A 27,990-nucleotide genomic window follows, 5' to 3' on the forward strand; every position below is an offset into this window, starting at 1 on the left:
CAGGCCATATCACTGGCATGACTGACTCTCCTATCCGGGATTCCTCCGGAGGATCCTGCATTGCTACGCCTACTGCTGCCGCTGCTGCTGTTGCTGCTGCTGCTGGGAGTCGTTCATCATCCCAGAGAGGAAGTAGGAACACCACTACTTTTACTAAACAATTGACCCTCCAACAGTCCTTAGCGAGGAGGATGAAGTACGACAGCAGTCATCCTGAAGCAAAACGTATAACTGAGGCCTTGACTGCTATGTTGGTGTTAGACGTGCGTCCGGTATCCGCCATTAGTGCAGTGGGATTTAGACAATTGATGGAGGTAGTGTGTCCCCGGTTCCAAATCCCGTCTAGATTCCACTTCACTAGGCAGGCGATACCGAGACTGTACAGAAACGTCAGAAAAAGTGTCCTCAGTGTCCTGAAAAATGCCGTTGTACACAATGTCCACTTAACCACGGACATGTGGACAAGTGGAACAGGGCAGACTAAGGACTATATGACTGTGACAGCCCACTGGGTAGATGTATCACCTTACGCAGCAACAGCAGCAGCGTCACCAGTAGCAGCATCTCAGAAACGCCAGCTCGTTACAAGGCAGGCTACGCTGTGTATCACCGGTTTCAGTAAGAGGCACACCGCCGACAACCTCTTAGAGAAACTGAGGGAAATCATCGCCCAGTGGCTTACCCCACTTAGACTCTCCTGGGGATTTGTGATATCTGACAACGCCACCAATATTGTGCGGGCATTACATCTGGGCAAATTCCAGCACGTCCCATGTTTTGCTCACACAATAAACTTGGTGGTGCAGAATTTTCTGAAAAGCGACAGGGGCGTGCAGGAGACGCTTTGGGTGGCCCGAAAAATTTCTGGCCACTTTCGCCATTCAGCGACTGCGTGCCGAAGACTGGAGCGCCAGCAAACACTCTTGAACCTGCCCCGCCATCACCTGAAGCAAGAGGTTGTGACGCGGTGGAACTCAACCCTCTATATGCTTCAGAGGATGGAGGAGCAGCAAAAGGCCATACAAGCCTATACATCCACCTATGACATAGGCAAAGGAGGGGGTATGCACCTGACTCAAGCGCAGTGGAGAATGATTTCCGTGTTGTGCAAGGTTCTTCAGCCCTTCGAACTTGCCACACGTGAAGTCAGTTCAGACACTGCCAGCTTGAGTCAGGTCATTCCCCTCATCAGGCTTTTGCAGAAGCAGCTGGAGAAAGTGAAGGAGGAGCTAAGACGGAGCGATTCCGCTCGGCATGTGGGACTTGTGGATGAAGCCCTTCATTCGCTTTGCCAGGATTCCAGGGTGGTCAATCTGTTGAAATCAGACCACTACGTTTTGGCCACCGTGCTCGATCCTAGGTTTAAAGCCTATGTGGTGTCTCTCTTTCCGGCCGACACAAGCCTGCAGAGGTGCAAAGACCTGCTGGTGAACACACTGTCAGCTGAAGCGGAACGTGACACGTCAACGGCTCCTTCTTCATTTTCTCCCGCAACTGGGGCTGCCAGGAAAAAACTTAGGTATCCTAAGCAACCCGCTGGCGGTGATGCAGGGCAGGCAGGACCAAGTTTGGACATCTGGTCCGGACTGAAGGACCTGGCAACAATTTCTGACATGTCTACTGTCACTGCATATGATACTGTCACCATTGACAGAATGGTGGAGGATTACATCGGTGACAGCATCCAAGTAGGCATGTCAGACAGTCCATACCTGTACTGGCAGGAAAAAGAGGCAATTTGGAGGCCCCTGTACAAACTGGCTCTATTTTACCTGAGTTGCCCCCCCTCCAGTGTGTACTCCGAAAGAGTGTTTAGTGCAGCCGGGAACCTTGTCAGCGAAAGGCGTAGGAGGTTGCTTCCACAGAATGTGGAGAAGATGATGTTCATCAAAATGAATTATCAGCTCTTCCAGGGAGACCAGCCTCCAGAACGTACAGAGGGACCTGTGGTGGTGGATTCAAGTGGGGACGAGTTAATACTTTGTGAGGATGAGGATGTACACACTGAAGAGGGTGAGGAATCGGTGGATGAGGAGGATGAGGATGACATCTTGCCTCCGTAGAGCCAGTTTGTGCAGGGACACATTAATTGCCAGCTTGTTTTGTGGGGGCCCAAACGAACCAATCATTTCAGCCACAGTTGTGTGGCAGACCCTGGCGCTGAAATGATTGATTTGTTAAAGTGTGCATGTCCTGTTTATACAACATAAGGGTGGGTGGGAGGGCCCAAGGACAATTCCATCTTGCACCTCTTTTTTTCTTTGCATTATGTACAGTTTGGGGCCTAGTTTTTCTAACTGCCATCCTGTCTGCCACTGCAGTGTCACTCCTAGATGGGTCACGTGTTTGTGCCGCCCACTCGTGTCGCTTAGCATAGTCATCCAGCTACCTCGGTGCAACCTTTTGGACATAAAAACACTATTGTGAGGTGTGAGGTGTTCAGAATAGACTGGAAATGAGTGGAAATTAAGGTTATTGAGGTTAATAATAGCATAGGAGCAGAAAAACCTACAAATTCTGTGATTTTAGCTGTTTTTATGCTTTTTTTCAAAAAAATACAGATCCAAAACACAAAACCCAGAACCCAAAACACGGAAGGGTGGTTTTGGCAAAACCAATCCAGATCCAAAACACGAAGAAAGATCCAGATCCAAAACCAAAACACAAAACACGAAAAGTGGCCGGTGCACACCCCTAATATATATATATATATATTAGGGGTGTGCACCGGACACTTTTCGTGTTTTGTGTTTTGGTTTTGGATCTGGATCTTTCTTCGTGTTTTGGATCTGGATTGGTTTTGCCAAAACCACCCTTCCGTGTTTTGGGTTCTGGGTTTTGTGTTTTGGATCTGGATTTTTTCTTAAAAAATAAAAAAAACCCGCTAAAATCACATAAATGGGCCTTTTTTTGTTCCTACGCTATTAATAACCCCAATAACATTAATTTCCACTCATTTCCACTCTATTCTGAACACCTCACACCTCACAATATTGTTTTTAGGCCAAAAGGTTGTACCGAGGAAGCTGGATGACTATGCTAAGCGACACAAGGGGGCGGCACAAACACGTGGCCCATCTAGGAGTGGCACTGCAGTGGCAGACAGGAAGCCAATCAGCGTTATGGTGCCCATTTGCATGTAGCACGAACCCGGGAGATCCGTGCTACATGCATCTGTGTGATTGGCACAGAGCAATGACAGGTCCGTGAGACCCGTCTGTGCTGCTGTGGTAAAAAAAAAAAAAAAAACCTGTGTAAAAAAAGAAAAAAATGGCGTGCACCCCCCCAAAAAAGAGCAACCAGCCCCGGGCATTAGTAACCCAGTGCTGGGTGTGCTTAAATACAGGGGACAAACGACGTAGGGGTCCCCTGTACTTAAGCACAACCAGCACCGGGCTAGTCAGAACCAGCGCTGGTTGCCAAAATACGGGGGACAAACGACGTAGGGGTCCCCTGTATTCTGCGCAACCAGCTCTGGGCTCTGATCCGGTCCTGGTTCTGGAAATATAGGGGACAAAAAATGAGTAGGGTTCCCCTGTATGTTCCAGAACCAGCACTGGACTTTTTCTAGCGGGGGGCTGATGCCACAGCCAGGGGAGCCCTTTCACCGGGCCCCCCAGCCGCAGCATCAACCCTGACCGCTAGTCAGCCCAGGCCGGGGATCCCTGGAGAGCTGGGGACCCCCCCAATAAAGGGGTCACCCTCTCCAGGGCACCCCAGGCCCAGGCTGATAGCCCGGGGCTATCCCCGCCACCCCTGGTGGCGGTGGGTGGCGGGTTGATTGTGTGGTGTGGTGTAAATAAAGAATATCAAACATTGTCTTTACAAGTAGAACTGCAAGTCCCAGCTAGCCTGCCCCGCATGCTGGTACTTGGAGAACCACAAGTACCAGCATGCAGGGCATTAAGGGCCCACTAGTACCTGTAGTTCACCTGTAAAAAAAATGTTTAAAAAAACACAGGACACACACACCGTGACAGTATAAGTTTATTAAACATACATACACACACACACATGTACACATACTCACCTATGTAACCTGTAGCATCGGTCCACTTGTCCGGTAAAGTATCCATAGGGGACCTGTGAAAAAAAACATACTCACCATCTCCTATGCGAGGTTCTGTCCTCTTCGTTCCAAAGTAGGCATCCCCGGACTTGGCAAAAAAAAAAAACGAAAACGCGATCCACGAACTTAGTACCGTTCTATAGAACGGTACTTCCCGAATGAGAGCTTAGCGGCGGGGTATCACCATGGAAACCCCGCTGCTAAGCGTTCATTGGCTGAGAGAGGCCATCTCCCGTCTCTCTCAGCCAATGAACGGCTCCCTCCATTGTAGTCAATGCTGGGAGCCGCAAGGTTATTAAAGTTTACCCTGCGGTTCCCACCATTGACTACAATGGAGGGAGCCGTTCATTGGCTGAGAGACGGGAGATGACCTCTCTCAGCCAATGAACGCTTAGCAGCGGGGTTTCCATGGTGATACCCCGCCGCTAAGCTCTCATTCGGGAAGTACCGTTCTATAGAACGGTACTAAGTTCGTGGATCGCGTTTTCGTTTTTTTTTTTTGCCAAGTCCGGGGATGCCTACTTTGGAACGAAGAGGACAGAACCTCGCATAGGAGATGGTGAGTATGTTTTTTTTCACAGGTCCCCTATGGATACTTTACCGGACAAGTGGACCGATGCTACAGGGTTACATAGGTGAGTATGTGTACATGTGTGTGTGTGTGTGTATGTATGTTTAATAAACTTATACTGTCACGGTGTGTGTGTCCTGTGTTTTTTTTAAACATTTTTTTACAGGTGAACTACAGGTACTAGTGGGCCCTTAATGCCCTGCATGCTGGTACTTGTGGTTCTCCAAGTACCAGCATGCGGGGCAGGCTTGCTGGGACTTGCAGTTCTACTTGTAAAGACAATGTTTGATATTCTTTATTTACACCACACCACACAATCAACCCGCCACCCACCGCCACCAGGGGTGGCGGGGATAGCCCCGGGCTATCAGCCTGGGCCTGGGGTGCCCTGGAGAGGGTGACCCCTTTATTGGGGGGGTCCCCAGCTCTCCAGGGATCCCCGGCCTGGGCTGACTAGCGGTCAGGGCTGATGCTGCGGCTGGGGGGCCCGGTGAAAGGGCTCCCCTGGCTGTGGCATCAGCCCCCCGCTAGAAAAAGTCCAGTGCTGGTTCTGGAACATACAGGGGAACCCTACTCATTTTTTTCCCCTGTATTTCCAGAACCAGGACCGGATCAGAGCCCAGAGCTGGTTGCGCAGAATACGGGGGACCCCTACGTCGTTTGTCCCCCGTATTTTGGCAACCAGCTCTGGTTCTGACTAGCCCGGTGCTGGTTGTGTTTAAGTACAGGGGACCCCTATGTCGTTTGTCCCCTGTATTTAAGCACACCCAGCACTGGGTCACTAATGCCCGGGGCTGGTTGCTCTTTTTTTGGGGGGGGGGCACGCCATTTTTTTCTCTTTTTACACAGGTTTTTTTTTTTTTATTTACCACAGCAGCACAGACGGGTCTCACGGACCCGTTAGTGCTCTGTGTCAATGACACAGATGCAAGTAGCACGGATCTCCTGGTCCGTGCGTGCATCTGTGTCATTGAAATACACAGCAGCACAGACGGGTCTCACTGACCCATCTGTGCTCTGTGTCACTGTCAATCACACAGATGCATGTAGCACGGATCTCACGAGTCCGTGCTACATGCAAATGAGCACCATAATGCTGATTGGCTGAGAGCCGTGACAGACGGCTCTGTCAGCCAATCAGCACTTTGCCCATTAAAGGCAAAGGCATTTTTTTTTAAATGGCCGCTCGAGGCAAAACCTCGAGATCCGACAGCAGATCTCGAGGTTTTGCCTCGGGAGAGGGATCCGGGGCAGACAGGGAGATCCGAGCTTGGGCTCGGATCGCCCCGGATCCCCGAAGTTCGGGTGGGTTCGGTTCTCAGGGAACCGAACCCGCTCATCCCTAATATATATATATATATGCAATACAAAGATACCAGCGTGCTAGCACTTCTAGCTGTCCTTATATTAATATCACCAAATATATATCCAGCATAAAAAAGTCCTCCAGAGTGTAATTTAGGAGATTGCACTAGGATCCTTTGAATATGGTCCGCAGCTCCCCTTTGACTACCCAGGGATTCACTGGGTTAAATGGATCTATGAAATATAAGATGACAAAAGGGGGCGCTCTATAGTGCATGAATCAGTTTATTCACAGAAAGTGCTTGGCCTGACTGACGCCACACGCACCCAGGCATCCGCGGACTGGCATGGAGCTCCGGTGGTCACCGAGTGCGGCATGTGAGCGGCATTGCACTTCGGCTAAGGGACTGATGGGACTCGTGGCTGAGACGGGGTTTGCCGATGTGGTGCAGTATTATCATGTGGTATCCAGCCCACAGAGCTTTTCAATGTGGTACGAGAACTACAAGCTTCTAACCAGGAATTATATGTTTTTTACTTTCTGTGAATAAACTGATTCATGCACTATAGAGCGTCCCCTTTTCTCATCTTATATTTCATATATATATACACACAATCTAACATTACACACCACATACTGTATATAAGTCCAAGAGTGCATGGCACATAATGGTGCTTTCAATATAAATCAATGAGCCAGCACATCAATCCATATATGCAAAAAAAGTCGTTATAAAAGGTAGCAGCATGAATGTATACAGTGATGTGTTCACTCATTTAACCCACTAAAAAGGAGCTGCAACATTAGTAAGCCAGGGTCGTAAAACTGCCAGTGCAGACATTCAGAGGGAGAATGCACATCCTTCAGCCGACAGCCGTTTCGGCGTGACATACACAGAACAGGAGAAGACAAGTAGAGTCTGTGATGGTCATCAGGAACTTATGGTACAGAGCATGGTAACAGGCTAATGAGTTTTGAGTAACCGGTGAGTTATATATACACTGAATAATGGGAGACATGAGAACTGCAACAGATGTCCTTAATCACAAGATGCATACTGTATATTAGAACTGACAGATAATGCAGATACAGGAAATAATAGAGCTGGAATGGCAGGTCCAAAGCAGAGGTGATCCTTGAGCAAGTCCACAGGTATCCAGGCGCTCTTCAAAACAAGAACTATATCTCCAATAGTGTATTACAGAATTTGGAAGAAATGTATCACATGGTGTGTCCCTAAAGATCTAACCAAAGCAACTATTCACCCTTCCATGACATTAGGATGGATTCAGTAAAAGTCTTGCATGATCCAGACTGAAGGTACAAGTATCAGTAATGAGTGTCTCCTTGGATGCCAAATTGGCCTCAGAAGAATTCATAATTTTTGTCTTCCAAGCAGCGAAGAGGACATCTCCATTTATTAGATCCTTTAGGACCTAGTGTTTAATGCTCTGATGGACACCCCAACTGAATTAGCATAGGAAGTTTCTCTGAGATGGATGACAATGGAGATGTTTCCAGTGGCAGTTTCTTTAACATGGTTGGAGACTTACACAAGCAATTGTGCAAGGAACCCTTATATTATATATGCTAGGATAACTTTTATGGAGCTCTATTGGAATCCCATGACAACTGATATCAAATTCTACAGAAAGATCCAGGATATTAAGATTGCCCAACCCCCTCTTCCTGCTGCCATCAGAAGAGCATTAAAGCACTGACTTTTTCATTGCTATGTCATATCCTGAATCCTGAATGGATCATAAATATAATGGGTTAACAGACAGGTTTCCAGTAGGGTTGCAGCCACTCCCTAAAGTACTTTTCCTAGAAAAAGAAGCTTTCATACCAGTCTGTACGCTCTGTAGTTAGTCATGCAATCCGAATCTAAAGGTTTTTTATTTACTTTTTTACATTATTTTAAATAAATAGAGCTGTTATTAATTGACCATCTTCATACAGTGCAGACCCCTGGACCACAGTTTAGCTTTTTCTTAAATACTCCGAATGCAGCTAGTGAAAAGCATGACTCATACTGACTTTCCATAGCACTCCACCAACAGGATGCAATCATTTTACTTGGCCATTTTCTCTATAACTTCCATTGCAATTAAATACCTGTATACATTCTATACTGCTAATAGAAAATTGTTGCTTCCAGTTATCCCTAGAGATGGAAGGTTTGTAACAGCCAAGACCACGCTCTACATTAGGCCTGGCCAAAATGTGGCTCTCCAGCTGTTGTGAAACTACACATCCCAGCATGCCCTGGTACAGATTTAGAATTCCCTAATAGCACAACTGTGGCAGGGCATGCTGGGATTTTCACAACAACTGTAAGTGACAGGTTGGCTAGGCCTGTACTAAATCATGGCCTTTTAAAGCAGAAACTGTTGTTAGCTAGGAGTGCTGCCTCCACAAATATGTTTGTGTAAGTAATGGCCATTTTATTATCAAGTGCATATATCTAGTTCTGATTTTTTGGGAATATTTTCTCTACATTGAAAACATTTCTTGTTTTAACATACAAGCTGTTTTTATATACTTGTTGGGCAAAGCCTCATTGACTCTAAAGAAATGTAATTTAGGTTCTGCTTGTAAAGGTATTTACTATTTTATATATATTTTTAAATCCTATACAGACTGCAGATTAAGATACATGGATCAGATGAGAAGGAAATACCATGTTCTTAAACATCATGATAAAAGATTAGGGAAAGGTCTGAATATGAAGAAAGAATACACCAGTCTTTTACTGATAAAGAACCATCGGGATGAAGGGGAGAGACAACATGAGATAAAATCTTCAGGCCAGAGGCATCTACAGATTATGGCAAAAAGATCATCAGATGAGTATTCCCCAATCACTATAAAGGCTCTATTTGATCCTGATGATGATGGAACTATTCCCAATACTGTGGTGTTACAGGGACCTGCCGGGATAGGGAAGACTCTGACATCCCAGAAGATCATACTGGACTGGGCCTCTGGGGATCTGTATAAAAACAAGTTTCAGTTTGTGTTCTACATAAGCTGTAGAGAAGTCCACACCATCACTGGTAACATAAGCCTGGCTGGGTATATATCCAGCTACTTTGGTAGGTCATGGCCATCTGATTTATTGCAATCAATCTTCCTTACCTCTGAAGAAATTCTATTTATTGTTGATGGTTTGGATGAAATAAAATGGCTATCAATGAATATTACAGAGATTTGTGATGATCCATTTCAGGAGGTCTCAAAAGAAATCCTTCTAAAGAGTTTATTGAAGAAAACACTGCTCAGTGACAGCTCACTAATCATCACCACAAGGCCGTTCTGACTGATGAAGTTGGTAGATGTTATTGATAGTCTTCGATATGTGGAAATTCTGGGGTTTACAGGGATAGACCGTGAAGAATATTTCTATAATTTCTTTGAAACCAAAGAACAAGCAGACCTGGCTCTTCGTACAGTTAAGGACAATGATACTCTATTCACCATGTGTGCTGTCCCTATAACTTGCTGGATTATATGTTCTGTAATGAGACCACTAATAAAAGAGGGATTATTTGTGATTAATTCCAGGACAGCCACATCCATTTACCTATTGTACATAAAGAGTTTAATAAAGTATCATGGAAGGGACTCTGTCCAGCCTATAAGCAGATGTATAAAGAAGCTGTGTGCTTTGGCCAATGAAGGAGTTTGGGACCAGAGAATCATATTTGAAGAATCAGATCTTGATAGATATGGACTCTCAATGTCAGAGCTGGAGTCTGTGTTTCTGAATGAGAACATCTTCCACAGGGACACTGACACCCGCACCTGCTACAGCTTCATTCATCTGAGTGTACAGGAGTTCTTTGCTGCTCTCTACTATGTCCTGGATGATATATCTGTGAAAGAACCTTATATTGACTTAAAAATTAGTAAAGTAATACAATTACTGGAGGCATCAAAATATCAGCTACATCTGAAATTAACTGTACGATTTTTATTTGGTCTTTCAAATGAAAAACATATTCCGGAGACTCAGTCATTTACTGGTTGTCCCATTTCCTTCAGAGAAAAAACTGTCTTGGAGGAATGGCTAAAGAAAAAGTCACCAAACTGCCATAATGAGATACTATGCTACCTGTACGAGACACAGGATGAGGACTTTGTGGAGAGAATGATGTCTCACTTTCTTAATGTGGATATTGATGGTACACCAGAGAACCATGTGAACATTGGTTACCAAACTGTAGCCTACTGCTTGGAGAGAAGTACAATACAACATACTGTTTCTTTTTATCAATACACAATAGGACCAGAGGCTCGGAATGATCTATCTAAAGCACTTTCTAAGTGTTCACAACTTAGGTATGTATTTGACACATTGCCGAGAATATTTTTTTCTTGTGGCCCGTAGGAAGCAATCAAAGGTTTGAACCTAATATAAGTTGTAAGATACGTTTTATTTCACCTAATTTTGTAGTTGAGAGGACACAATGGGAACAGACAGTCCACAGAACTTTGGTAGGTCACAGTTCTGGGCCTGAATGACAGTTGTATACTGTATATTTGATCTATTTATTTTCTATATGCATATTGAGCAAATTCAACCTACTTTATCAGCAAGTAGTGCCACAATATAAATGGAGATTTCTTCAACTTACATAATTTGGAGCATGGTGTGAATGGGGATCTCAACTATTTTACTGATGCTTGCTATCAGTGGCGTAAGTTCATCCCAGATGCCCGGAGGCAAGTTATAGTTTGGTGCCCCCCTAAAACAAAAGGGAAAATGAATATGGTGCATATCTATCTCTCTCATATCTTTCTATCTGTATATCTATCTATCTATCTATCTCATATTTATCTAATATCTTTCTATCTCATAACTATCTATCTATCTACCTCATATCTATCTGTATATCTACCTATCTATCTTTCTATCTATCTCATATATATCTATCTACCTATCTGTATATCTATCTCATATTTATCTATCTATCTATCTTATATCTATCTATATATCTATCTCATATTTATCTATCTATCTATCTTATATCTATCTATATATCTATATGTATATTTAGCTATCTATCTATCACATATGCACAAAACTAATATAGAACAGCCTTAAGTGAGGTGAATATATTGTGGGCAATGGAGGAGGTGCCCCTTCGGTGCTGGCGCCCGGTGGCAGGTGCCTCCATTGTCTCCCATAGTTCTACCCCTGCTTGCTATCTATACTTAGTAAGTTGTAATGTATGTGTCGGTACATAGATTTTCTTTTGGGAGAAATGTACTCCTTGTGACTGTGTATGAACTTTTGAGACAAAAAAACTATTTTGTAAATTGTGTTTGTCTGTCTGTTCGTTCCGGCATTACGCAATAACTATGGGATGAATTTGGATTGCGTTTTCAATATTGTATAGCTTAATCACCTAGAAAGGAACTGAGGTATGTAAAATCTCAATGTGACATCATGGAGAGGAGCAATAAAGGAAAAAGCAGATGCTTGACACTCAGCACATACAGGCCCTCATTCAGAGGCGGTCGCTAGAAGTTAGCGCCCTCTCAATGAGGGCAGCCACTTCATTTTTCAAGTGCGGCCTCCTGGTCGCTAGCTAAGCTGTGGGTTACCACCCACAGCTTTAGCGACCGACCAGGTTGATGGTCGCGATGGTCAAGACCATCGTGACCATCGGGGCTTGTGACGAGACCCTAAGGTTGGGTCTCGGCAACCGCAAGCCCCAGGGGCTTCCCGCTCTGATCGAGCAGGAAGCTCCCCACTGACATCACTGCTGATGTCAGTGTATCTGCCCACAAAATGGCAGGCGTTCCGTTAGGAATGCCTCCGTTTGTGTAGCCACCCCCCACCCGCCTACAAAACGGGGTGAGCTGTCGATCAACATCGAAAGCCGCCCCTTTTGTAGTGAGCTCCGGAGCGAGAGAAAATCTCTCTCGCACACGCAGTGCGGCCGCCGCGCGTGCGCAGGGCCTTAACATCGACCCAGTTCCGAGTGCTCAGCGCTTGCGACTGGGTCTAAATGAGACCCACAGTGTGCAAGCTCCTCCAGCCAAAAATGACAAATTGTAAAGCCATGGCCAAAAGTTTTGAGAATGCCACAAGTATTGATTTTATTATAGTTAGCTGCTTCAGTGTTTTTAGACCTTTTTGTCAGATGTTACTATGGTATACTGAAGTAAAATTACAAGCATTTCATAAGTGTCATAGGCAGGGCTGTAGCTAGGGTAGTGCGGCCGGTGCCATCACACAGGGCACCACAGTTCAGGGGTCGCTGTTTGGGCCTGTCAAATTTCTGTTTATTATCATTCTCACTTGTAGCTTCCTCTTATTTCATCCCCAGCATCTCCTGGCCTCTCCTATCTCTTCCCTGGCCCTTCCCCATGAAGCCATGGCCCTTTTTTTGGGTGCATTATGTCCCTTTGAAAAATGAGGGGGGCGCCAATGCTCTTTCTGGCAAAGGGCACCAAAAAGTCTAGTTACGACTTTGGTCATAGGCTTTCATTGACAATTACATTAAGTTTTTGCAAAGAGCCAGTGGCCCTGATTCAGAGGTGCTCGCAAAAAGCCGGCACCTATTTTTTTTAGTGCGGCCCCCTGGCCGCTCGGTACGCTGTGAGTGAGCGGCCAGGTGATGGTCACGATGGTCGACCATCGGGGTTTGCGATGAGACCCTTGTGGTAGGGTCTCATCTGCCGCAAGCCCCAGTGTGCTTTTGGCTCTAACAGAGCCGGAAGCACATCACTGACATCACTCGTGATGTCAGTGGGGCCGCCCACAAATGGCAGGCGTTCCTTCAGGAATGCCTCCATTTGTCCAGTCACCCCCCCGCCACGCCTAACAAACGGGGCGAGCTATCAATCAACATCGACAGCCGCCCACTTTGTTGCGAGCCCCGGAGTGAGGGAATTTCTCCCTCGCACCGGGGCTTGCGCACGTGCACTATGCACGCCACGCGTGAGCAGTGCCTAAACATCGAGCCGCTTACGAGCGGCTCAGAATCAGGCCCAATATTTGCAGTGTTGACCCTTTTTTCAAGACCCCTGCAATTCACCCTGACATGCTGTTAATCAACTTCTGGGCCACATACTGACTGATGGCCGCCCATTCTTGCCTAATCAGTGCTTGGAGTTTGTTAGAATTTGTGGGCTTTTGTTTGTCCACCCACCTCTTGAGGATTGGCAACAAGTTCTCAATTGGAATAAGACCCTGATTCAGAGCCGGACGCTCTGAAAGAGCGCTCGCTCTGAATCAGGGCTTTTTTTTTTTTTTTGGGAGTGACCTCCTGGCCGCTCGCATAGCTGTGGGTGACCACCCACAGCTATAGCGAGCGGCCAGGTTGATAGGCTTGCAACAAGACCCTTGTGGTAGGGTCTCGTGGCCGCAAGCCCCAGAAAGCTCAGCGCTTGCGACCGGGTCTGAATCAGGCCCATAGGTCTGGAGAGCTTCCTGGCCATGGACCGAAAATTTTGATGTTTTTTTCCTCGAGCCACTTAGTTATCACTTTTGATGGAGCACCTGGCAAGGTGCTCAATCATGCAGAAAAAGGCATTGTTCATCACCAAATGTTATGATAAAGGATGCAATCTTTAGAGCAGTCCCGCAAAAGCCTTGAGGGATGGTACACTTGGCAAGCTATGGCCGTTAACAGCCTTGAGGGGCGATAACTCTTGGCAGGTTGCGGCCTTTGGGGCCGTTAGACAAGATGCAGCCTTTGGGCTGTGTAGCAGCCTTGAGAGCTGGTGAGACTTGGCTGGAAGATGCTGAGGTGTGCTAATGCCACCGGGATGACACTAGCAGTTGTACACAAGATAGAGTACTCAGGATGCTGAGGTGCTCTAAGTGCCGTGGAGATGACACTAGAGGCAGTACACAAGATTGCGTACTCAGGACGCTGGGATGTGCTAAGTGGCACCGAGTTGACACTAGCGGCAGTACAGGATTGTGTACTCAGGAAGCTGGGGTGCGCTAAGTGCCACCAAGTTGACACTAGCGGCAGTACACTGTTGTGCAGACCATGCCACCTAGATGATAAAAGCGGCAGGTAACTGGTATGCAGACCATGCCGTCTGTATGACACAAATGGCAGGATAATATACAGAATAGACAGGAGACTGGGTACTCGACTGCAACAGGAGACTAACCACTAGAACCAGAAACACGTGAAACGCTATCACCGGCTTCAGAGCAGCCTTCGCGCCAGAAGGAAAAAACCACAGGAGCCAATCCAGACAGACCAGGGATGATGGACAGCTGATAGTAGTTCAGTTAACGGTCACTCGGTATTCGCATTAGCGGCTTGTGACACCAAACTGTTCTTGGATAGTTGGGAGAAGTTGCTCTTGGAGGATGTTTTGGTACCATTTTTTATTCATGGCTGTGCTCTTAGGCAAAATCATGATTGATCCCACTCCCTTGGCTGAGAAGCAACCCCACACATGAATGGTCTCAGGATGCTTCACTGTTGCATGACACAGGATTGATGGTAGTGCTCACCTTTCCACCTCCAGACAAGCGTTTTTCCAGATGCCCCAAACAATCTAAAAGGGGATTCATCAGAGAAAATAACCTTAATCCTCAGCACTCCAATCCCTGTACCTTTTGCAGAATATCAGTAAGTCCCTGATGTTTTTCTTGGAGAGAAGTGGCTTCTTGACACCAGAAATTCAACTTTGGGAATAGGGGCATATGTATCAAGGCTTGATGTGAGATAAAATTGTGAAATATAGATCACCAACCAATCAGCTCCAAACTATCATTTCTTAAACACAGCCTGCAAAATGTAAGTTAGAAGCTGATTGGTTGGTGATGTATATCTCACAATTTTATCTCACATCAAGCTTTGATACATATGCCCCATACAGTGAGAAATAGCACTTAACTGTGAACCTGGACAAACCATGTTGCAATGCAAGGGGTATAAATACATAAATGTTTTGTGCATGTGGGATAAATACTGGCTGCTTTTGAATGTAGCCCACAAATACTGCACAGCTTTATTATTACTCAACAATTTAGATGTCAGTTTGGACACCTCCCTCCCAAATCTAAATCTCTCTGCACATTTTAAATCTGCCCCACCTGCAGTGCAGCATGGTTTCACCAAGATTATCAGTTCAGTTGAGTAAGATATCTCACTCTGGGCCTGATCAGAGCCAGACGCTCTGAGAGAGCGCTCGCTCTGAATCAGGGTGTGTTTTTTTTTTTTTTTGTGCAGCCTCCTGGCCACTCGCATAGCTGTGGGTGACCACCTACAGCTATTGCGATCGGCCAGGTTGATGGTCGTGATGGTCGCGACCATCACGACCATCGGGCTTACAATGAGACCCTAGTGGTAGGGTCTCGTTCCCACAAGCCCGAGTGGACTTCCTGCTCTAATAGAGCAGGAAGTCCACCTACTGACATCACTAGTGATGTCAGTAGGGCCGCCCCCAAATGGCAGGCATTCCTTTGGGAACAGCGACAGCTGCCCCGTTTTGGTGCGAGACCCGGAGCGACAGAGCGCCCGTCGCTGGCCGGGTCTCGCGCACGCCGGAGCTGGCTCTGGCATACACATGTGCACTGGCCCAACATCGCCCCGCTTGCGAGCGGGGCTGAATCAGCCCCTCTATTCCCAAAGCTGAATCAGGCCCACAGTGGGAGCAGGGTGTCATTTTAGTCCTATCAAAATACTGCAGTTGAATAGTGTAAATCCCTGGGGATGTCTGTTACTCCCACCTTCATCTAATAATAAAATATAAACTCCCCAATACAGGAAATATTATAAAGAGACACTTAAAGCGGCATTCCTGCACACAGTTATTAATTTTAATCACAATTTCTATCTTTATTCACAATTCTTAGTATTATTTTGCAGTCATTTTAATTAACGGCTTTTTAATATATATAATAAAAGTTATATTTTATTAATTTCTCTCTCTCCGTGCACCACAGTATACAAATTCTGGTCTTTGAAATTTTGTCACACCGATGCCTACACTGGAAGGATAACACACTATTTAATTTATTTTGTACAGTGACAATGATGCCTGCAGTCATGCTTCCCAGACTACTGTCCCCAGATTTATCAACTATTAAACTCTAAACCTAAACTTAACTAACTCCTAATGGCTCCCTGATGGCACACTCTCTTCTTCCGCATTTCTGTGTGAAATGGTGGCTGTGAGGGACATTTATATGCTATCCAAAACACATATGAGCCGATGCCAGTAAGATGATGTTTTTCCTCATTTTGGGATCCAAAGTTTGTGGAAAGACGAAAGCCAGGACTTGGAATCACTCAAACCCCCAAAGTTTAATAGGGGAATTCAATATGGAGCGAAAACTCAGTTTTTGCGTTAATATCGCACCTATGACGTCATTATCGCAGGTTTTAGTTTTACACTGTATTCAATTTCAAAGACTTTTCGCAGGTTCAAAAAGTCTTTGAAAAAAAACGGGGATAACTTTTCACCACTGAATAGGTGGCGAAAAAAAGTGCAGAATTGTGGTTTAGGGGTGTAGGCTTAAAAAAAATAGCCTGCACCCCTGGGAATGACATTTTAAAAAGAACTGTGTCAAAAAAATAAATAAATAGGGACACCCCAAAAAATTAATTTAAAAATTGAGGTGAAAAAAAAAAAAAATGGGAAAAAAGTGTTTAAAAATAGGGAAATAGGTTCAGGGCTATTCTGCAAGTATGTGGCAGGTGTATTCTAGAATAGATTATTAGCGGCAGGTGCATAGTTGCAGAATTTTTAAAAACTTACTTTAGGGACATAAAAATATGCTAGTACCCATTTTCATGTACCCCAAATTTGATGGGACCACTTAAAAAAACGAAAAAAATAACCTAAGTGCTCTTCTGCGTCACTTCTTCAATGTCGGGAAAAAACACCTGCTGCGGCTATTTAAATCCCCGACTTTCATTTGCAGGCTAAAACATGGGTACCCATAGTGATCCCCCATGTTTTTACAACTTTAGGGGGGTCCTACAATTTTTTCAAGGAAAATTTTGTTTTTTTACGCAAATCCCACTTCGCACCTTCCCGTTTTTGTAGATTTGATATTGAATACGGGGATAAAGCGGGCGCGCGCCCGATACTTTATCCCAGAATAATCTCTGATATGGAACGTAAACTTCGACAGCGAAGTTTACGTTTCATATTGAATACCCCTCTAAGTGTGTTCAGTTTCCGGGAAAACCGAACCACTCATCTCTACAAATGATAGCAAAATAACCAGTTTAACAGCCCACATACTAGAGAATAAAGCCCCAACATGCAGGACTCTGTGTGTCAGCCTGATGCATCCCCATGTCCAGCCTAATAGCCTTAGATAGCAGCTGTCTATACTCACCTCCCCCACTGCTGACAGTTATGACCATTCCTGGGATTGGCCAGGGCCGGAGTAAGGCCCACATGGGCCTGGAGCTGAAAATGTTCAAGGGCCTATACTGAGAAGGGGAAGAGCTGTGATCAGTGCTGTGTGGGTGTGGTTAGTCACCTTGGTGTATACACCCCCTAAACTATAACCACAATGTCTCTCTAACTACATAGAAAAAGAAAGATTGCAAAATGTTGTTGTTGTTTTTTTTTGGGGGGGGACTAGAAAAACTATTTAAATACTTAAAATTTATGGGCAGTTAGGCAGCTGGTAATCATTCTGTCATATTGATGGGCCTATTTTTATGTGGAGGCCTGGAGCTGTAGCTCCATCCGCCCCATTGTTAATCTGGCCCTGGGATTGGCCAGTGTGCCAGAGACTGGAGCCTTACAATTTTCACAATTACCATTCCTACCTAGTAAATGTCATCATCCTGATCACATACACACTGCATTTGAGGTACAATATCTGCTCATCTGGACAGATGAACCTCATTCACCACTCCTGTTTTTCGGAGCTGATCTGACTGGTTTGTGAACAACCATCGGCCCAACGAGCTGTGCACACATTGTGCAATAATCAGACCACCCTGCTGCAAATTGACTGATAGGTCAGAGTATTGCACAGTGGGTACCTGGCTTTATATATTGTAACAACATAGAGGATACTAATCAGCATATTTCCTTTACTGAAAAAAAAATATATAAAATGTTAGATCTCACCTGTAGATTACAGGTCACATCCATGTTTTAAAGGTTATATAATATATTATCTTGGGCTATGCTGTAAGATTTAATTTTATTATTTACAGTAACATTGTGTCTGTGTTTTGTGCAGGTTCAGTTGCTGCAGATTTCCTGTTACAGAGGACGTGACTCAGGCTGGGTCCAGTTTATCTGGATTGTTTGATCAGTGTCAGATGGAGATACTAGAGTAAGTAGATTATATTGTAAGACCAGGAAAACAACATAATATAGCAGCCCAGTTCAGTAACATAATGAGACCATAAATAATAAGTCAGGAGTGTAACTACAACTTTGTGGACCTTTATAAAAATGTTAAAGGTGACCCCCATAGCTCCTAGAGTGACACCTCTCTCTACTCAGTGCTCCACCAGAGTGAGTATGCCTAGTTCTTCACGTAGTCAGTGACCGGATCTTTGTGCTGTGAGGTGTGATCATCAGTGGCAAACGCAGGATTTCTAGAGAGGGGTTTCCAAATGCTGGATTGTGAGTGTGGCCAGCCCATGAAAAGGGTATAATTAGCACTTATCCAGCTTTAATATGCATTATACAAAGTATAATTGTGTTGCATAATTCCGGCGATCACTGTAAGCCACTAGATACAGCAGTAGGTCCATCCTGTCTGAGCTGAGTGTTTTTATTTCAGATGTGGGCACCATTCCAGAGCAAGTCTGGGGTATCATCAGAAGAATCTAGCACTGCCCTGAACATATATGTACATACTGGTCTCCTTATGTACTGGATAGTATATTATTATATGGTATTAATAATTAACCCATAGCAGTACACCTCTAAAGCTGGCCACACACTAGACCAGCTTTCATCCAACCATCCAACTAGTTGATTGGTTAAAATGAAAATCTGGTAACGTATGGGAGTAACTGATGATCAGCAATTTGCTCCTAAATGCCAGAAAACAGATGAAAATGGACGTCAGACAAGTTTTGTGAAATGTTTGATCTAAACAATTTGTTCAAACAACAGTTTTTGTCCATTTTCCAGCATTTTGGAGCTAATTGCTTATTGTCATTTGCTTTCATACCTTATCAGATTTTCATTCCAACCAATCAACTAGTTGGATGAAAGTTGGTCTAGTGTGTGGCCAGCTTAACAGTGCATGTTTTCCACATCTCCTAGTTGGTGCACAGTTATATTTATTACTGGCTGACACATTTTAAAAGATCCACAGTTGGTGCTAATCATTTCATTTGTGATACTGAGAAGAACATGCAGCACTAGTATCATTGTATTATATTACTATTTCTATTGTGGTCATGGTGTGTGCTGGGGAGGGGGGTTTCCAGGCAGACGGACCCCCCTCCCCCTGCGTTTGATCATAGGTGCAGTGTCAGAGTGAGGTGGGATTTGTAGTTGTGTGATGAATCCCACCCCACTCTCACATTATTATACTGGCCAGCACATGTGACTATAGGTTTGGTATATTATGTCACCATTCATCATATCGGCATTCACCATGTCACCATTGATAAAATGTCAACATAGTAAGAATGCTGACAATGTGCTTTTGCAGTATGTCTATCCCTAACACTATACCTAAAGTCTACATTATCCATGTGTTGACATTTCAACCACATTGACATAACTGTACACATTCTGGTATTGACAATATGAATGTTGGCATTATAAATAGTGACTTGCTGACTGTAAACCTGTGACCACAATTCTAGGTCACTCCTTGGGTTACCACTTATTTTATCACTTATTTCTGAATTCCCAGCCAGGGTGTAACCAAGACTGCAATAGGCTTACAACCTCTTTATTTGCCATTAGAGCCCCTTATGCCCATTTATATGTCATCAGATAACCTCGTGCCCCTATATATGCGAGACAGAGCCCCATGTCTATTTATAAAAAAGAACCATTATTTTCCATTTAAATGGCATGAGACCATCACTACGGGCCATATTCAATTTGGGATCGAAAAGTCTGTGCTTTTCTGGGGATTAAGTATCGAGCGCGTGCCCACTTTATGCCCATATTCAATTTAAAAGTATCTAAATCAGGAACCGGCAAAACCTGGATCGGCAAAAAGTCGTACATTTTCGGGTTTTGTTCCTAGGAACCCCCTAAAGATGTCCAGACATGGGGGTTCAGTCTGGGTACCCCTGTTTTATCCCGACATTGAAGAAGTGATGCAGAAGAGCATTTAGCTTTTTTTTTCATTTTTAAAAGTGGTTCCATCAAATTTGGGGTACATGAAAATGGGTACTAGCATAATTTTAAGTCCCTAAACTAATAGCCTAGAAAACACCTGCAGCATACTTGCAGAATACCCCTGAACCTATTTTGCTTTTTTTAAACACGGCTCCCCTATTTTTTTTTTTTTTTTTTTTATTAAAATTTTTTGGGGGGTGTCCCGATTTTTTTTTACTTTTTTTGCACATTTCTTTTTAAGGGGGCATTCCCAAGGATGCAGGCTTTTTTTTGTAAGCCCCCCCCCCATAAACCCCAATTCTGCACTTAGCAAAAAGCTGGTGAAAACGTAACCCCGTTTTTTTACATTGACTTTTCGCACTGGCGAAAAGTCAATGTAATTGAATATGGGGATAATTGAAAGTGGCGAAAATCACATCATCTGCAATTTATTGCCGATTCCAGCATTTCACCAGCTAATTGAATACGGCCCTAAGTCTCTTGACAAATTTGAAGCATACAGTATAACCATCTCTACTTTTCAATAATCCCAGTCAGATGTGATGATCTGAAGAACTGTGTTTTTATTGTACAATAAAGCAAATTGGTAAAATTTTGAAAATAAATCATACCGTACATACCTACCCTCCCGGTTTTCGCGGGAGACTCACAATTTTTCGGGTGACCCCCTGCGCCCCCGGAAGGGTAGGCACTTCTCACGCATTCTGCCCACTTCATAGTGAAGTGGGGAGAATGGGGAGAATTTCCATGGTGATCGTGGGTCCCCGTGTAGGGGGCAGGGCTTAATGAGGCGCTTCTCAGTGAATCGCGTCACTTAGCTCCCCCCCTATTTAAATTTAAGCCAATCACGTCAATTTACCTAAAAAAGGGCAGGGCTTAATGATGCAAACCGTCAGGCCATGCCCCCATCACAGCCCACCTGCTTCTCCTACCAAGGCTTCTCCCAAGGAGGAGAATGCAAAGGAAGGCAAGTATGAAATAACCGATAGAATGCAATTACAGCATGCACTGATGTGATAATACAATGCAAACATACAGGATGCAGAAACATGAACACAGTATACCAACATTAATGAGTCACATATCTAATACTATGCTGGAATACATACTCTATCAGCATATCTGCATATCTATAATGGCAAATCCAGGGATATTAAACTCACCATGGAATGTTGGCTGAGAGGAGCACATGTGTGTGGATATCTGGCTTACCATGTGAGAAATTAAATGGCTGCCTCTAATGATTACCCAGAATACTGGCCTGAGAACTAAGTTAAGGTGGCCTGGCAGGTTCACAAATAAACTACTACTCGTCACAACCAGGGCTGAGAGACTAGAGATCATGGTCCTTACCAGTCTGGGCCCTCCGGTGGGGGTGCAGGCTTCTGGAGGTCAGCGCTGGGCACAGGATGGTTCCGGAGGGTGATGAGAGCGGTCTGGAGACAGGTGAAGGTGAGTGAGACTGGCAGCACTTCCGCGCTGCAGACTGCTGGGCACTGCCATCTTGGATTTAGGTTAGGAGACTAGGTTTGGCCAATCCGGTCACAGCATGTCCTGGGAGTTCTAGCAGCCAATCCTGCACTATCTTTTGGTACTTAAGGGCTGCCTGGAAGTCCTTTAGTTGCCAGTGCTATTTCTCTGTGCTCCCATTCATGTCAGTGCTATTGTTTGCAATTCCAGCTAAGTTTTCCACCACTCTTTTTGTTCCATGTCCTGTCTCATACCTCTCTGACTCCTGATTGCTAGAGCGTGTCTCCTGATTTCCTCCCTCCGCTGGTTCTCCTACCGTCCCCGATTCATTGTGTTCCGCCGGTGTCTCAATGCCAGTATTCTCACTCCATGTGCACCCTACTATCAAGTCTACTTCATTTCACCAATTTACCATTCAGGAATTATACCACTCTGAGACCGACTGCATTCCAATACCAAAAAGCAATGTTATGGACACCTGACTCCACCCCAGGTAATAATTCTAATCAAGTTGTGACACTACTGTGCTGACCACTAGATAGGGTCGATATCAATTTGACTGTAATCTGTAATCAGCACTAAGATGTCTATGCTTAAGGCATTAGATACAGTATAGACATGTGCAGAAGGCATGACACTCCTCGCTGTGTTACGGTTCTGGTATTCTGTAGATCTGGCATGCAGGGCTGGCCACAGAAATCTTGGGGCCTGGTACACTGATGTCTCTAGGGATCTCCCTCTACTACCTTTGACCCCACTAACCTCAACCCCCACAACCACACATCCCACCCCTGCATCTACTAATATATGAATATTGATATAGATGTACAAACTCCAGCTCTGAAGAGTGGTATAGATGCCCAGGTGCCTTCCCGATGGTTGGGTATGGGATGCTGGCACTCGTGATCCTGGCGGTCAGATTCCCGATGCTGACATTCCGATAAGGTAAGTATACAGAGACCTGATGATGGGTATCCTAACTTACCCGCTCTCCCTACCCCTCCCTCCCTTTCCGGTGCCTGAATCTAACCTCCCCCCTAGTGCCTAAACCTAACCCCTCCTCCCCACAACCTAACTCCCCTTATTGACTGACCCTAGCCCTCCCCTAGTGACTATTCTTCATGCTAACCCTCAACCTAACACGGCTACTTACCTTCAGGATGCCGGTGGTCGCGATGCCAGCACCAAGATTCTGACATGTATCGAGATTCTGGAGCCTGTATTTTAAGCGTCGGTATCCCATGTACTGGGATATTGAATGCATTCCCTTTATGAAGATAATAAACAAATGCAGAAAGGATGGACGGCACTCAAGGGAATTTTACAAGACAAAAATCACACTGTCACAGCATAAGTGTGTCTGATGTTGTTCTGCAGGGTAGGAAGGAGGGAAGGACAGAATGGCCAGCTCAGAGTCGTGCAGCATCATCAGGTCAGTCATTCCTAATATGGCATGCACTAGATGACAAGGATAGTCAGGGGAGGGGACACTCGCCGGAGGGAGGAGTTACCAGGTGGGAGAGTTTCCCGGGCGTCAGCAGCACTGTAATGCCATTTTCAACACTGGAACCTCAGGGCCCTTCTAAACCTTGGGGCCTGGGATGGGGGTGCCCTTAGTACCCCTCTGTTGCCAGGTCTGCTGGCACGGGCCCCTCGGTAACAACTGAGGAATCCAGGAAACAGGGAGGCTTCAAGATACCATGACTCATAGGTAATTACAGGCACTAGCAGGCTAGAGACACTAGGACTCATGGACCAGGGCAATGTAAGGGTACTGAACTAGAATAGAAACCCAGGTCACTGGGCAACCTCTCACCTAATGGTCCTAGGACCATCAGGCCAGAGAACTACTCCAGTGACAAGAAGAACCTGAACTCAGAACAGTATAGTACTGGTAGTGTGGACCTGGGAACCAAGCCAGGAATCGGAGAGACACTTTAGGCACACACAGTACTGAACATCTTGATATTAAAAGACTGTGACCCGATCATGCCCTCCAGACCTGGAACCCCAACGCTAACTGTCAGCCCAATACAAAAGCACACAGTATAGGATAACCAATACTGTCAAACTAGATTATGCAGTAACCCTCTGTAAACACAGAGTGTAGTGATACTTGCAACACAGTCCAGATGATGCCCGTACAATGCAGATTGGAATCTATGCAAGTGATATGATGTGTGGCAGTACCAGATGATATGTCCCACAGGTACACTTGCAGAACTGGAGCTGGAGATAAAAGCGGTCTGTGCACAACGTGGGATGCAGTGCTGATAGATGGTACAAAGCAGTTGATGGAATGCAGACAGCAGTGATCAGTCTGTGTGCGGCGTGGAGGCCGTGTCACTGAGAGGTTGTACACAGTGTTAGATGGGATGCAGATGATGGGAGTCAATCTGCATGCAGCATGGAAGCCGCTGTGCTGAGATGGTATACAGTGGCGATGGTAAACAGTCACGGTGGTTATCTCTATGTGGCATTGAAACCGCAGTGCTGAGAGGCAAACAGCAATGGTACAAGTGGGTAATGGATGAGTCTTAGCAAGTATAGTATCCACAGGAGAAAGCTCTGGAAACACAGGAGAAACTGAGCCTGGAATGATCCACAGGAGGGAACACAGTTGTTCAGGCAATGAGTCATTCTTAGACATGGAAATATATAGGGAGCAGTAACAGATAATTGGTCAGGCTGACCACGTGAGCAGCCAGGTGAGAGGTAATCACTGGGATAGTGTAATGGAGGTTTTAGACACGGCAATGAATGAATGTTTAATCCTGTATGGGTGGCTAAGACCATGAATCGTGACAGTCTGGTATCACTGTTACCATAATTTAAACTCTAAGAAGTTAACAGTAAGAACAGTTCAGACACTGGTTTGAAAAACAACCTAGTCACTCCTTGTTTGCAGATCTTGAGCTCGGCCTTATGGACCTCCCATCCTTGCTTGTGAATGTTTTGGTGACAAGACTTAAAGGCCACTCATTATGTTGTTGTTAGAATCTGTGGTTAGCAGATTATCTTGGTTGCAGGTCCCAGTTTTAGCTGCTACTAGAACTTTGCATTTAATCCTGTCTGTCTGTGTGCTGATCACATATGTTCTGTAATTGTCTGCCTGTGTGCAGTATCAGCTGCACACTGGTCTGTCATTAGAGAGGCTTGCAGGACTTTCTCTGATTGGACCTTGTATCTGTTAAATTACAACCAGCCCTTCACTCCATGCCGGTGATAGAGTTTTTGTGTTTCTGGTTCTGGCTTTGTCTCCTGTCTTGCAGTTGAGCTCCAGTATTCCTGCCTCCTGCATACTATCTACCTGCCATTTGTGTCATCCAGGCAGCACATTCCAGGATACTATCTACCTGCCGTTTGTGTCAACCCAGCAGCACAGGCTGCACTGCAGCGTCAGCTGCTTGTGTCAACCCAGCGGCACAGGCCGCACTGCAGCATCAGCTGCTTGTGTCAACCCGGCGGCACAGGCCATACTACTGCATCAGTTGCTTGTGTCAACCCGGCGGCACTGGCCACACTCCAGCAACATCAGTGCGCAGTCCCGCGCTCCTACACCAGTGACTTTGCTTTTGTTATCTCTGGCTTCTGGGACATCTAGCCAAGTTACTCTGGCCCTCAAGGCTGCCACACAGCCCAGTGGCTTCTTCATATTCAAAAGCCCAGTGGCTTCTTCATATTCAAAAGCCCACTGGCTGCATCTTGCCAAGTTATACCAGCCCCCAAGGCTGCTTCACGGCCCAGAGGCCACTTCTTATTCTCCAGCCCACAGGCTGCATCTGGCCAAGTTATACCAGCCCCAAGGCTGCTGCACAGCCCAGAGGCCGCTTCATATTCTCCAACCCACTGGCTGCATCCAGCCAAATTATACCAGCTCCCAAGGCTGCGGCACGGCCCACTGGCCACAATTAGCCAAGTGATACCAGCCCTCAAGGCAAAAGGTCGCTTCATCATCTATGACCTTTAGGCCCAACAAGCCAAGTCTTCCTCCAGCTCACAAAGCTGTTATATGGCCGCATCCAGCCAACAATTCCAGCCCTCAAGGCTGTACCTGGACTATACTGCAAAGAGTCACACATGTGCCCTAACAGTTGTGACTGGCAATCTCTGATGAGCACAATAGCACAATGTCACCAGGTTTTAGGTTGGGTTTGGTAACTTGCCACTTGCCCATTGACTGCAAGGTAGAGATATACTGTCTTCCACCTGTCCCAAAAGGTGTTTGCAAGGCTTTAAACTTGTCTCCGTTTAAATTTCAATAAGACCTTGGTGTTGAATTCTCCAGAAGTAGAATAGATATTCCTGGTCTTCTGAGTAAGAAGAGTAGCAGGAGAAAGCAGAAGTGGACCTTCTGGGTCATTCCAATCTGCCTTGTATGGTAACTCAGGCCCTCTGAGCCATGAGGTGTCATTAAGGAGACTGGCTGAGATGGCTCTTGCAGTGTGGTCTGCAGAATTGTGAGCAGTAGATACATAGTACCGCTGCTTTGGATTATTTTATGTCCTGATCCATAGCACCCGATTGATGACATAAACATGAAATCATCTGGTTTCATTGCAAATGTAGCCTAACACTATTGTACTTTACTGTCTGTCTAGAATTCTGTTTCTGAGAGTTCAATTGTCAACTCTGATGAAATTAGTTCAGCTATTTCTACAGCTAATACTGCAGCACAATGTTCAAGTCTGGGCACGGTGTGCTCTGGATGTGGTGCCAGCTTTGCTTTGCCCATGACAAATCCAATGTGACTTTGGGCTCTATTTACTACAATCCGCATATTGGCCCTGATTCAGAGCCGCTCGCTCTGACCAGAGCGCTCGCTCTGAATCAGGGCCCTCCTCCATTAAAATGGAGCATCCTCCTGGACGCTCGTATAGCTGTGGGTCACCACCCACAGCATATACGAGCGCCTAAAAAGATGGTCGCGATCGTCTTGACCATCGCGACCATCGGACCTGCGGTCGGGTTTCCCAGCCACAAGCCCTGGAGTGATTTTGGCTCTATCAGAGCCAAAATCACTCCCACTGACATCACTAGTGATGTCAGTGGGGCTGGCTTCAGACGGTAGGCGTTCCCATGGGAACGCCTCTGTCTGGCCGCCACGCCCCCGGCACGCCCACCAAAGGGGGCGTGCTGTCAGTCATCATCGACAGCACGCCCCCTTTGGTGCGAGACCCGGAGCGACAGCTTGGCTGTCGCAGTCCGGGTCTCGCGCATGCGCACGACAGAGCTCCCTCCATCGTGCGCATGCGCAGTGGGGACCATCGACCCACTTGCGAGCGTACTGCCGCTTGAGAGTGGGTCTGAATGACCCCCATTGACTGCAGATTGTAGTGTGATATTAACGACTGAATTCTGGCAATATCACAGGGACAGGGATTTACTACAAATCCCTTGCAGGGACAGAGCTTGCGATAAAGCTCTGTCCCTGCGAATCCCCTTCGGAGCCTTATCACGGTATTTTCGCAAAAAATACTGTGACAAAGTGCCCGCGCATGTGCCTACCGGCCGCCGCTGCTACCCTCCCGGTGCTAAGCCCCGCCCTGCCCCTGGGTGCTGAGCCCCGCCCCCATGATCGCGGACCCCCCGCGACCCCCCCTTCCTTATTTACACTTACCTGCATGATCCGGGCCTCCGGTGATGTTCTCCATGCCCAGGTCAGGTGATCTCCCATACTGCACTGGGACCCGATCACCTGATGACCGGGCAGCAGTGCACTATGGGAGACCAGCTGACCGGAGGGGAGTCATTACCGGAGACCCGATCACCGGTCCCTGGAGTCGGGTAAGTAAATTTTTTTTTTTTTACCAATTTTTCTTTCTTTTTTGCAGTAATCAGCTTGCGGTCTGTTTAGACCACACAGCTGATCACTGGGACCGACTCCCGGCTCTGCTCTCCCCGTTAGAGCAGGGCAGGAGGCCGGTAACCGGGGGAGACCCTGGATAACGCCACCTCCAGGTGGCATTATTATCACAGGGCTTTCCCCGGTATTTTTTTCACATTTATTTTTAGTAACTTTGGTCGGATCACATTTCCCATTACAATTATGGGAAATGTGATCTGCTTACTAAAAATAAGTGGTACTTAGGGGTTGGAGTAGAATTTTACGAATTCTACTCCAATTGCCCTGTAATTTCTATACGTGATACTAAAATAATGTGAAAAGGGTGTGAAAACACCCTTTTTCACTTTATTTTAGTCAAAATAATGTTAATAAATAGAGCCCATAGTCCTTTAATGTCCACATTTTTAAGATATGTGACAGCAGCAATTGCTTGGTTTGAAGCATCA

The 27,990-nt window shown here is 45.8% G+C and overlaps 1 pseudogene; it reads left to right on the forward strand.

The window, feature by feature from the left end:
- Positions 1-27,990, forward strand: part of LOC148500722 (NACHT, LRR and PYD domains-containing protein 12-like) — a 125,989-nt pseudogene that overhangs the window by 13,504 nt on the left and 84,495 nt on the right.

The sequence above is a fragment of the Taudactylus pleione genome, unplaced genomic scaffold (assembly GCF_031769625.1).
Source record: "Taudactylus pleione unplaced genomic scaffold, aTauple2 ptg000547l, whole genome shotgun sequence".
NCBI classification, from domain to species: domain Eukaryota; kingdom Metazoa; phylum Chordata; class Amphibia; order Anura; family Myobatrachidae; genus Taudactylus; species Taudactylus pleione.